This window comes from Bidens hawaiensis, unplaced genomic scaffold (genome assembly GCF_021521415.1).
Source record: "Bidens hawaiensis isolate Kalapana, Puna unplaced genomic scaffold, B.hawaiensis_p1.1 tig00024458_1, whole genome shotgun sequence".
NCBI lineage: Eukaryota > Viridiplantae > Streptophyta > Magnoliopsida > Asterales > Asteraceae > Bidens > Bidens hawaiensis.
In genome coordinates, this window is record NW_027493862.1 from 32,741 (window position 1) to 42,388 (window position 9,648).

General features: G+C 36.0%; 1 pseudogene; it reads right to left on the reverse strand.

Annotated features, from left to right (window-relative positions):
- Positions 1–851: 851 nt before the first annotated feature.
- On the reverse strand, positions 852–1,568 carry LOC143569338 (secreted RxLR effector protein 161 pseudogene; annotated as a pseudogene).
- Positions 1,569–9,648: the final 8,080 nt, after the last annotated feature.

Below are 9,648 nucleotides of genomic sequence, written 5' to 3' on the forward strand. Positions count from 1 at the left end.
CGTTGCATCCAATATTAAGTGTTGAAGTGAAGCAAAAAAATTATAAATTCTCTCATTTTTAACAAAGAAATAGAAAATGTTTAGGGGATGTTTGGAAGCCTCTTAAAGAATCGGTCAAAGGTATGGTGTGTTTGATTCACTAAAAAGACACCTTTTAATGGTTTATGGAGCCTCTTAATGTGTATATTTCAGAAGCATGCTGAATAATTCATATCCTACCTCTTAATTGGTAAGACGTCTTAGTAAGATAGCCAAACCACTCCTTAATAAGTTAGCAAACATAAAAAGTATTGAATAGAAAGGCTGTTCTTTTTCTTGATCTCATGAACAAGATCTAAGAATCCATTTAGTTGGTGGAATAAGATGGAAACATGTATGAGGATCAACCGGTAATGGCCGGGCTAGAGGATTGATATTTCCTTAGCATTTATTTTAGAAAATGAATACATATGATTCATGAGTCGTAAGAAGGAAAATTCATGATTTAGCTAGGTGCTTTATAATTAAAAAGAATAATCAAAATGAATTTACTTAGGTGGCTAATTCATGGGCCAATCAATGGATAGCATATTGCAGATAATCGAATTGTTGATAACAATATGTAGAGAGAATGATAATTGAGATTTTTTGATATAATATTCTTTGATAACCGTCGTATACATTAGGGAGGCATATATATACCCCTTAGGTGTAGATAATATTATCCAATCAACATGATTCTGATTGGTATAATCATAAGTAATATAATGTTACATAAATATAAGACTAAACTATATAAATACAATAACAATAACTAATAAAATTAATAATAATAATCTAGCTTATAGTATAATCTAATATCCTCCTGTAAGCTAGATTGACGTCACCTTCATAAGTCTTTTAAAGCGTATAAAGTCCTTTGGCTGAAGCGCTTTGGTTAGTATATCCGCCATTTGATCTTTGGTTGTACAGAATTGAACTTCAATATCTTGACTCTTCACTAGATCTCTAATGAAATGATATTTTACTCTTATGTGTTTGCTTTTCCCATGACACATTGGTTCTTTGGCAAGGCAGATTGTGGACTTATTATCACAGAACATTTTTGTAGGTTGTTCATCATCGAGTTCGAGCTCTCTTAATATTCCTTTGATCCATAAGGCTTGACATCCTTCTAGAGAAAGTGCTATATATTCTGCTTCCGTTGACGAGAGTGCTACTACCTTTTGTTTCTTGGATTGCCATGATATTATTCCCGAGCCTAAGTGAAATGCATATCCAGATGTGCTTTTGCTATCATCAAGATTTCCCGCATAATCACTATCACTAAATCTAATTAGTTGTCCATTTCCTCGTGTGTAAGAAATTCCATGATTCAAAGTGCCTTTTATGTACCGTAATATTCTTTTCCCAGCTTCCCAATGCGTTTTTGTAGGTTCTTCCATAAACCGACTTAATTTACTTACTGCATACATTATATCAGGTCTTGTGTTGGTTAGATACATGAGACTCCCCACTAGGCTTCTATAGAGACTAGGATCGATTAGTTCCTCTGGATCATCCTTGAAGAGTTTTAAGCCATACTCCATTGGTGTAACAGTAGATTTACAATCGGCTATGTTGAATTTTTCTAATAAATTTTGAGCATACTTTTGTTGTGAAATGCCAATTGCTTCTCATTGTGAGAAACTTCCATTCCCAAGAAGTAGTGTAAGACACCCATGTCAGTCATTTCGAATTCGGCCTTCATGTCATCTTTGAAAGTACAAATTTCTTGTAAAAAATTACTTGCTATGATTAAATCATCTACATAGAGACATACTAATAGTCTGGTATTGTTGTTGAATTTCAATAATAACGTGTGTTCAAACGTGCACTTGTTGAAGCCGTGTTTTTGAAAGTATTCATCAATTCTACTATACCAAGCTCTTGGTGCTTGTTTTAATCCATAGAGGGCTTTCTTCAATAGGCATACCTTATGTTCGTGACCTTGTTTAATATAACCATCAGGTTGATCAATGTATACTTTTTCATTTAGATTTTCATTCAGAAATGCTGATTTTACATCCATTTAGTGCATATGCCATCCATGTTGGGCCGCTAATGCAATGATTAATCTTACAGTTTCAAAACGAATAACAGGAGCAAATACTTCTTGATAATCAATTCCATATTTTTGTTTGTACCCCTTTACTACTAATCTGGCTTTGTATTTATCAACTTCTCCCTTTTCATTGTACTTCGTTTTATAAATCCATTTAACTCCTATAGATTTATGTCCTTGTGGCAAATCTACTAAATCCCAAGTGTTATTTTGTTGATGGATTCTATTTCGCTATCCATTGCCAGTCTCCATTTTTCACTCTTGTGTGCTTCCTCAAAGTTTTGTGGATCACTTTCAATATATAAAGCAAAGTGTGATCTGCTCCTTGTATTTCGTGATGTCTCACCTGATTGTCTATGTAACCTGGCTAATTGTCTGGGGTGAGTGCCTTCGTCTTTAGGTATATGTCATCTAGTGTTCTTATTTTGATTGGAGGATCACTTATGTTGGCTGTGGCATCTAAGGTGTTTTCAATTCCAGCAATATTGTCTGGTGTTGGCGACTCATTATTTTCCAAACCATTAGTTATATTTATCTCACCGCTATTGTCTCTTTCTATCTCTTGATCTTGTTCAGCGGACACAAGTTGTGAAGGTCCAGTTTGTATATTTTCTTTCTCATTTTCTGATAACCAAAAAGGTACTTCATACACCCTTTTATTGCTATTGTCCTCCCAAGTTCTGTTTTCGTAAAAAATGACATCTCGACTTACAATAATCTTCTTTGTTGCTGGATTGTATAATCTATATCCTTTACTATTTTCACTATACCCAACAAGTATCATTTTTTCTGTTTTGTCATCTAACTTTCCTCTCTTTTGTTGTGGGATATGAACATAAGCTAAACTTCCAAACACTCTAAGATGCTTTATATTTGGTTTCCCTGACCATGCTTCTTGAGGAGTGATATCTGACATGCTTTTGGATGTAGTTTTGTTTAATATATATATTGCGCATGCCATAGCCTCTCCCCAGTAATAGTTGGATAGGTTCTTTGATTTTAACATGCTTCTACTCATTTCCATTATTGTTTTATTCTTTCGTTCTGCGATACCATTTTGTTGCGGTGTGTAACTTGTAGTTAATTGGTGATGTATTCCATGATTACTTAGAAAAGTTTGAAAATCATGGCCACAATATTCTCCTCACCTATCTGTTCTGAGACATTTTATTTTCCTTTCACTTTGATTCTCAACCCTACTTTTGAATATCTTGAAGTAGTATAATGCTTGTGATTTTTCTTTTAGAAAGTAGATCCAACATTTTCAGGAGTGATCATCAATAAAGGTTATGAAGTATTTACACCCACTTATAGTTTGAGTTCTCATTGGATCACATATATCAAAGTGTATTAAATCAAGAGGATTGGGTGCCCGCCATGTTGCTTTCTTTGGAATTGCCTTTCTTGCATGTTTACCCATAACACAACCTTCACATATTTGATCATTTTTATGAACTGTTGGAAGGCCCGTAACTGTTCCCTTTTTACTCATTTCTACTAGAGTGTCATAATTCAAGTGTCCATATCGTTGGTGCCATAAGGTTGAATCATCCTTTGTGACGACATTTAGTGCAAGGTTAATATCCTGTTCTAAGCTTAGTGGAAACATCTTGTTTTCGGTCATCTTGACATCAGCTATGTTGCATCCCCCGTTGATCATTGATTTTGCAATGATCTTTCATAAAATATACCTCGTACCCTTTCTGTATTAATTGTCCAACACTTAAAAGATTATGTTTTAATCCTTGAACGTAAAATACATTTGGTATTATCTTTTTCTTTCCTTGTAGATTAATACTTACTTCTCCACATCCCAACACTGCAAGTTTCTTGTCATCTCCTGTCCTTACTTCTCGTCTTTCTGAATCATGTAATGATATAAATGCATTCTTATTTCCAGTCATATGATTACTACATCCACTATCTAAATACCAACAAATTTCAGTTGTGTTCTCTTCCATGTTGAATATCATAAACATGGTGTCTTCACTATCTTCGTTGTCTTCATTCTCATGCATTAATATATTTTCCCTTGTTTCTTCCGTGTTTCTATTTGGGCAATTTCTACTTACGTGGCCTAACTTTTGACAACTATAACATCTTATCTGATTTCTGTTTTGGGGTGAGAACCTACCCCCTCGGCCTCTTCCTCTACCTCTATTGGGCACAAAATTTCTTTGGTTTCTTGTTGTTTTGTTGTAGAAATTTGAATTTTGGTTTTGCACTTGAAAGGCCTGATCGATTTGTTGGGTGTCATATTGTTTTATCCTTAATTCATGGGATTGTAGAATTCCCATTAATTCTTCGGTGGTTAATGTTGTTACATCCTTTGATTCTTCAATTGCAACAACAACAGACTCATATTTTCGAGTCAGGGTTCTTAAAATCTTTTCAATAATCCTTTGTTCGTCAATCTTGTCTTCATTCATTCTTAATTGATTTACTATTGAAGTTATTCGGTTAAAATATTCTTCAACGGATTCTGTTTCATTCATACGACAATTATCGAATTCACATCTTAGCGTTTGAAGTTTTACCCATTGTACTCGTTGTTCACCGCGATAGGCTTTGTGTAGTATATCCCACGCTTCTTTGGATGAATTTGCAGTTGCAATTCTTTCAAATATTGTTTCACTGGACGCTTGGAACAAGATGTGTAAAGCCCTTTTATCTTTTTTTAGGTTTTCCCTATATTCGGTTATTATGGCATCCGTTGCATCCGTTGGTAATTCCCTGTAGCCTGTTTCAACGATATTCCAGAGTTCTTGTGATTCGAGTAATACTTGCATTTGGATATGCCAGTGATAATAATTATTTCCCAGTAATTTCGGTATTTGAGGTTGTATTCCACTGCCTTGCATCGCCATATTGATTTGTTGTGATTGTGCCTTGTTTCGTGATCAGTGTGTCGTTTATGCAATCTGGCTCTGATACCAGCTTATTGCAGATAATCGAATTGTTGATAACAATATGTAGAGAGAATGATAATTGAGAATTTTTGATATAATATTCTTTGATAACCGTCATACACATCAGGGAGGCATATGTATACCCCTTAGGTGTAGATAAGATTATCCAATCAACATGATTCTGATTGGTATAATCATAAGTAATATAATGTTACATAAATATAAGACTAAACTATATAAATACAATAACAATAACTAATAAAATTAATAATATTAATCTAGCTTATAGTATAATCTAATATAGCAAAGGTTTTTATCTTCAAAAATCAAATCCCAGTACTGTAAGGGTAGAATTGATTAGCTCTTTTGATGCCCCAAAAATATCATGAGGTGTTCGGAAATGGTCGGAGTAGCTGAAAAGAATTTGCTTGATATCACGATGAAATTCGTCCAACATACCCATAGTTTTAAGTCGTCTTAAATAGTTGGGTTTTGCTTAAAAATCAATAGTTTTGCTTTATGAGTTGTCTAAACCAGACACCCAACCTTTTATGTATATTGCAAAGGCAAGGAGATGAAGATAACATCCGTTCAACTTTATGTTTATGTCGTGGATTAGCAAATGAATCGGTGAACCATATATTTGTCATGCAACTAGGTGAGAAGAATATGGGCTTAGGTAAGTTCATGGTGCAGGGTCTCAGTTTTGTCTGCTCCAATTTGGAAGTGATCTTGGTTATTATAAGTATGAAAAATTAATCAATTTCGCATAGAAAGGCAATCCAAATGATTGTTCTTAACACTGTTTTGTATGTGTGGAATGCTATAAATGATAAACCCTTCAATAACATACTGATATCGGTGTAAAATATTGTCTCTTTGTATTTGTTTGCTTTCAGCTTTCTACTATGTAAGTACACCCGTTATGTAGCTTATAATTCTTTTTATACAAAACATAAATTCATATGAATCACTTTAATATGATTTGTTCTCCATATAGCTAGCCTCACATCAATTGTCCCTCCAAAGGGTTCATATCACGTGTCTCACAACTAGGTTCACAACATTGGTCACATCCACATGCCTAATATAAATTGTCCATTCATAGGGCTCATAAAATTAACCTGAAACTCGTAGTTTTGTTAACCACATTGTTAATTAAATTATCATTTCATCCAGAAGTCGTGGTCCAGTTACTATATCATTATCACTTTAATTATTAGGGAGATACGTAATCCCAACACCAATGTCTAGATATTTAAACTACAATCCAATTATATGAACAAGAATGCTATATGTTCTATCTACGGGTCTATGTACTTAGTTAGTTACTTTTGTCGTGTGTGTAAACAATCTTGTGTATTTTGACTTCCTTTCGGCGTCGGTCTCTTAGGTTTTGCTAGACAGTTCTTATTGTCAACCACTCATTAACTTCCGCATATCCCCACAAAATAGGGGTGAGCATGGTTCGGTTCGGTTATTGGGTGAAACCCAAACCTAAACCTAAGCTATCGGTTATTTTAGAATATCAACCAATCGGTTTTCGGTTATTCGATTATTCGGTTATTTGATTTTCGGTTATTTTCGGTTTCGGTTTAGGTTATTTTCAGGTTTTTTTTTATTGTGAGTAGACATTACAAAAAATAGAGTACCTCATACCTATTGAATTCAAAATACAAAAATAGGCACGTGTAATGTGGAACCAAACAAATACAAAGTTGTTTGAGTAGTATAATTTAAAATTCAACAACGTTTTTAACAAAAAAATAAAGGTTTCCCAAATCTTCATTCATTGTCTTATTCATCTTCAAAGTTTAGACCCAATCTTGATCATGTTTATAATCTTCACCACCATCAATGGTAGATTCTTTTGGTGTTTCGTTTCTGGTCATAACATCTTAAAAAAAACACGTAGAAAACATAGGTTCGATTAATCGGTTCGGTTCGGTTTTTTTCGGTTTTTTTTAAAATGGATAACCTAACCTAAACCCAAAAATCGGTTTTTCGTAAAATTATAAAATTAACCGTCGGTTATTGCTTCGGTTCGATTTTTTTCGGTTCGGTTTTTTCGGTTATTCGGTTTCGGTTCGGTTAATTCGGTTTTATGCTCACACCTACCACAAAATATGACCCTTACTAATATGAGTACTTATTTATGTTCGTCTCGCTTTACCATATATCCACTACACCCACAATATTATCGCAAACCCGATTGGGATCGTATTTGAACTTGAGACCTGTAGTCTTCAATCTAAATCTTTACTTTCCTTCCAATGCCAATTGAGTTAAAGCTCATAGGCGATATGACATGTTATTAAGCTAAACTAATCAAGACCCATGTAGAAAAATTAAAATTATACTTAAAAAGTAATTAATGTTGGGCCTTACATTTTTCTAAGCCCACGATGAAGACTTGCTCAAGCCCATTAGTGAAGTGATGGGTCATGCATGAATATAACGCAAAACTCAAAAATTAAATTAAATTTATATAAGTAGAAACATAAGCAAAGATTACATTTATTCAATTTATATAAATTAAGCTTAAATTTAATTTATAATATTAAGCTTAACCTCGTTTGTAATATACAAAAAGAAGACAACACACACAAGAAGCCCAAAGTCCAAGTGTATAAATTCTTGGCTCTCTTTTTAATTTACATTCCTTCATATTCGATTTTCATAACCAGTTATTTTGACTAAGAATCCCTGTGGGATGATGGGATTCTAACAAGTAACAAACCCTTCATATAATTCAACAAATATATAGAATCTAAATAAGTAGAATAATGAGGTTCAAGTTATCGATAGTATAATGATCTACATATTTATATATAGAAATATTTGATGATAACAACGAATTGAAATGAAATAAATCTTGATTCAGAACCAGAATTGTGTTCATCATCGGAAACTGCTTCAGAGTCCATATTCGATAATAAGCGTATTGCATGTGCCAATACTTTGTGCATATGGCGAACGTGAGAGATGGCCGGCGTGCATACATGTAGTAGATTTTGCAGAAACTGTTGAAGGGTGCACTAAGCTTATTATCATATAGTGACTTTGAATATATGGCTTGTTGAAACTTAACTAGAAGCCTGCAGGTATTGTTAAATTCTAAGAATCTAAAATAAATTTATATATATGTTCAGTTTATTAATCAATAAGCATCGGTTCAAAGATAAAATTAACGAGGCGGTGGCAGTCGCACGTTGTGGCAGTGGGTACCGTAAAGTTTACTTCAAGAGAATCATATATATGAAGACGTTGCAACTCTATTTCAAATATCAAAATCTAGTGCCGATAATTTAAAGAAAGAACTTCGAAACTAATAGATAATATTGTTTATAGTATAGATTGGTATAATTGATTTGTTAATATCTCCATCCATAATACTAGGAGATGTTTATGGTATAGATTAGTATGATTGATTTGATGATATCTCCATCTATGATAGGAGATTTGTTTTGTATCTATATATTCAATGGAATGAGAATAAGGAAGCAAGCATTCATTTACCAAATAACTTACATGGTATCAACCTATTCCCGATCCTCCTAACCCTACCCCTTCCGCCGCCTCCCCTACATCATCTCCACCCTTCTCCTCTCTCGTTCCTCGGCGCTATCCCATGGCCGATCAGAAACTGCACCCGGCTGCCACAGTTTCCAACATCCGAACATCTGTCCCCATTACCCTGGACAACGATGCTTCCGACTACAACATCTGGTCGGAGCTATTTCGGAACCATTGCACGGCTTTCCTGGTGGCCGACCACCTGGCACCACGCCCGCAACCCACCAACCCAACCTCCTCAACTTCAACAGACACGCAAGCACCACCCCCTCCCCCTGCAGCCGACTCATGGGAACGCCTCGACGCCATTGTCCTACAATGGATTTATGGCACAATTTCTCCCGGTCTCTTGAAAACCATCATCAAAAAGCGCACCTCTGCGTTTGAAGCCTGGACGGCCATCGAGAATATTTTTCAAGACAACAAAGCCACTCGGGCTCTCTTCCTCAAACAAAGGTTCGCAACCACTCGTCTTGAAAACTTTTCTTCTATGCAGGAATATTGCCAAGCCATCAAGGTCATCGCCGATCAGTTAACCAACGTGGATGCCCCTGTCGATGAACAGGACTTAGTGCTCCAAACCCTCTCCGGTCTCACGGAACAATATGAAACCATTAGCACCATCCTGCAAAATACCAAACCCCTACCCTCCTTCTTTGAAATCAGGTCTCAATTATGCATGCATGAAACAACCAAAGCTAACCAAGCCATGCACCATGCCTCCCAAGCCGCCACAGCCCTCCACACTCACACTCAAACTCGCTCTCCCTCACCATCTCCTGACAACCCTTCAGCCCGAACCAGCCCGGACTTCTCCCGTGGTCGTGGCAGATCTCGGGGACGAGGCCGCGGCCGGTCCTCGCACTCTCAAGCCAACCGCTCCCGTAGCGCGCAACCTCACCAAAACCAACACCAACACCCTTACATCATCTTCCCCAACAACTGGGCCACTAACCAATGGTCCTCTTTCCTTCACCACCCCGGAAACCCGACCACCAATAGCCAACCACCCTGCCCCTACCCTTCCACACCACGCCCACACAACTCCCCGGGTATTCTAGGACCGGCCCCTGCTCAGGC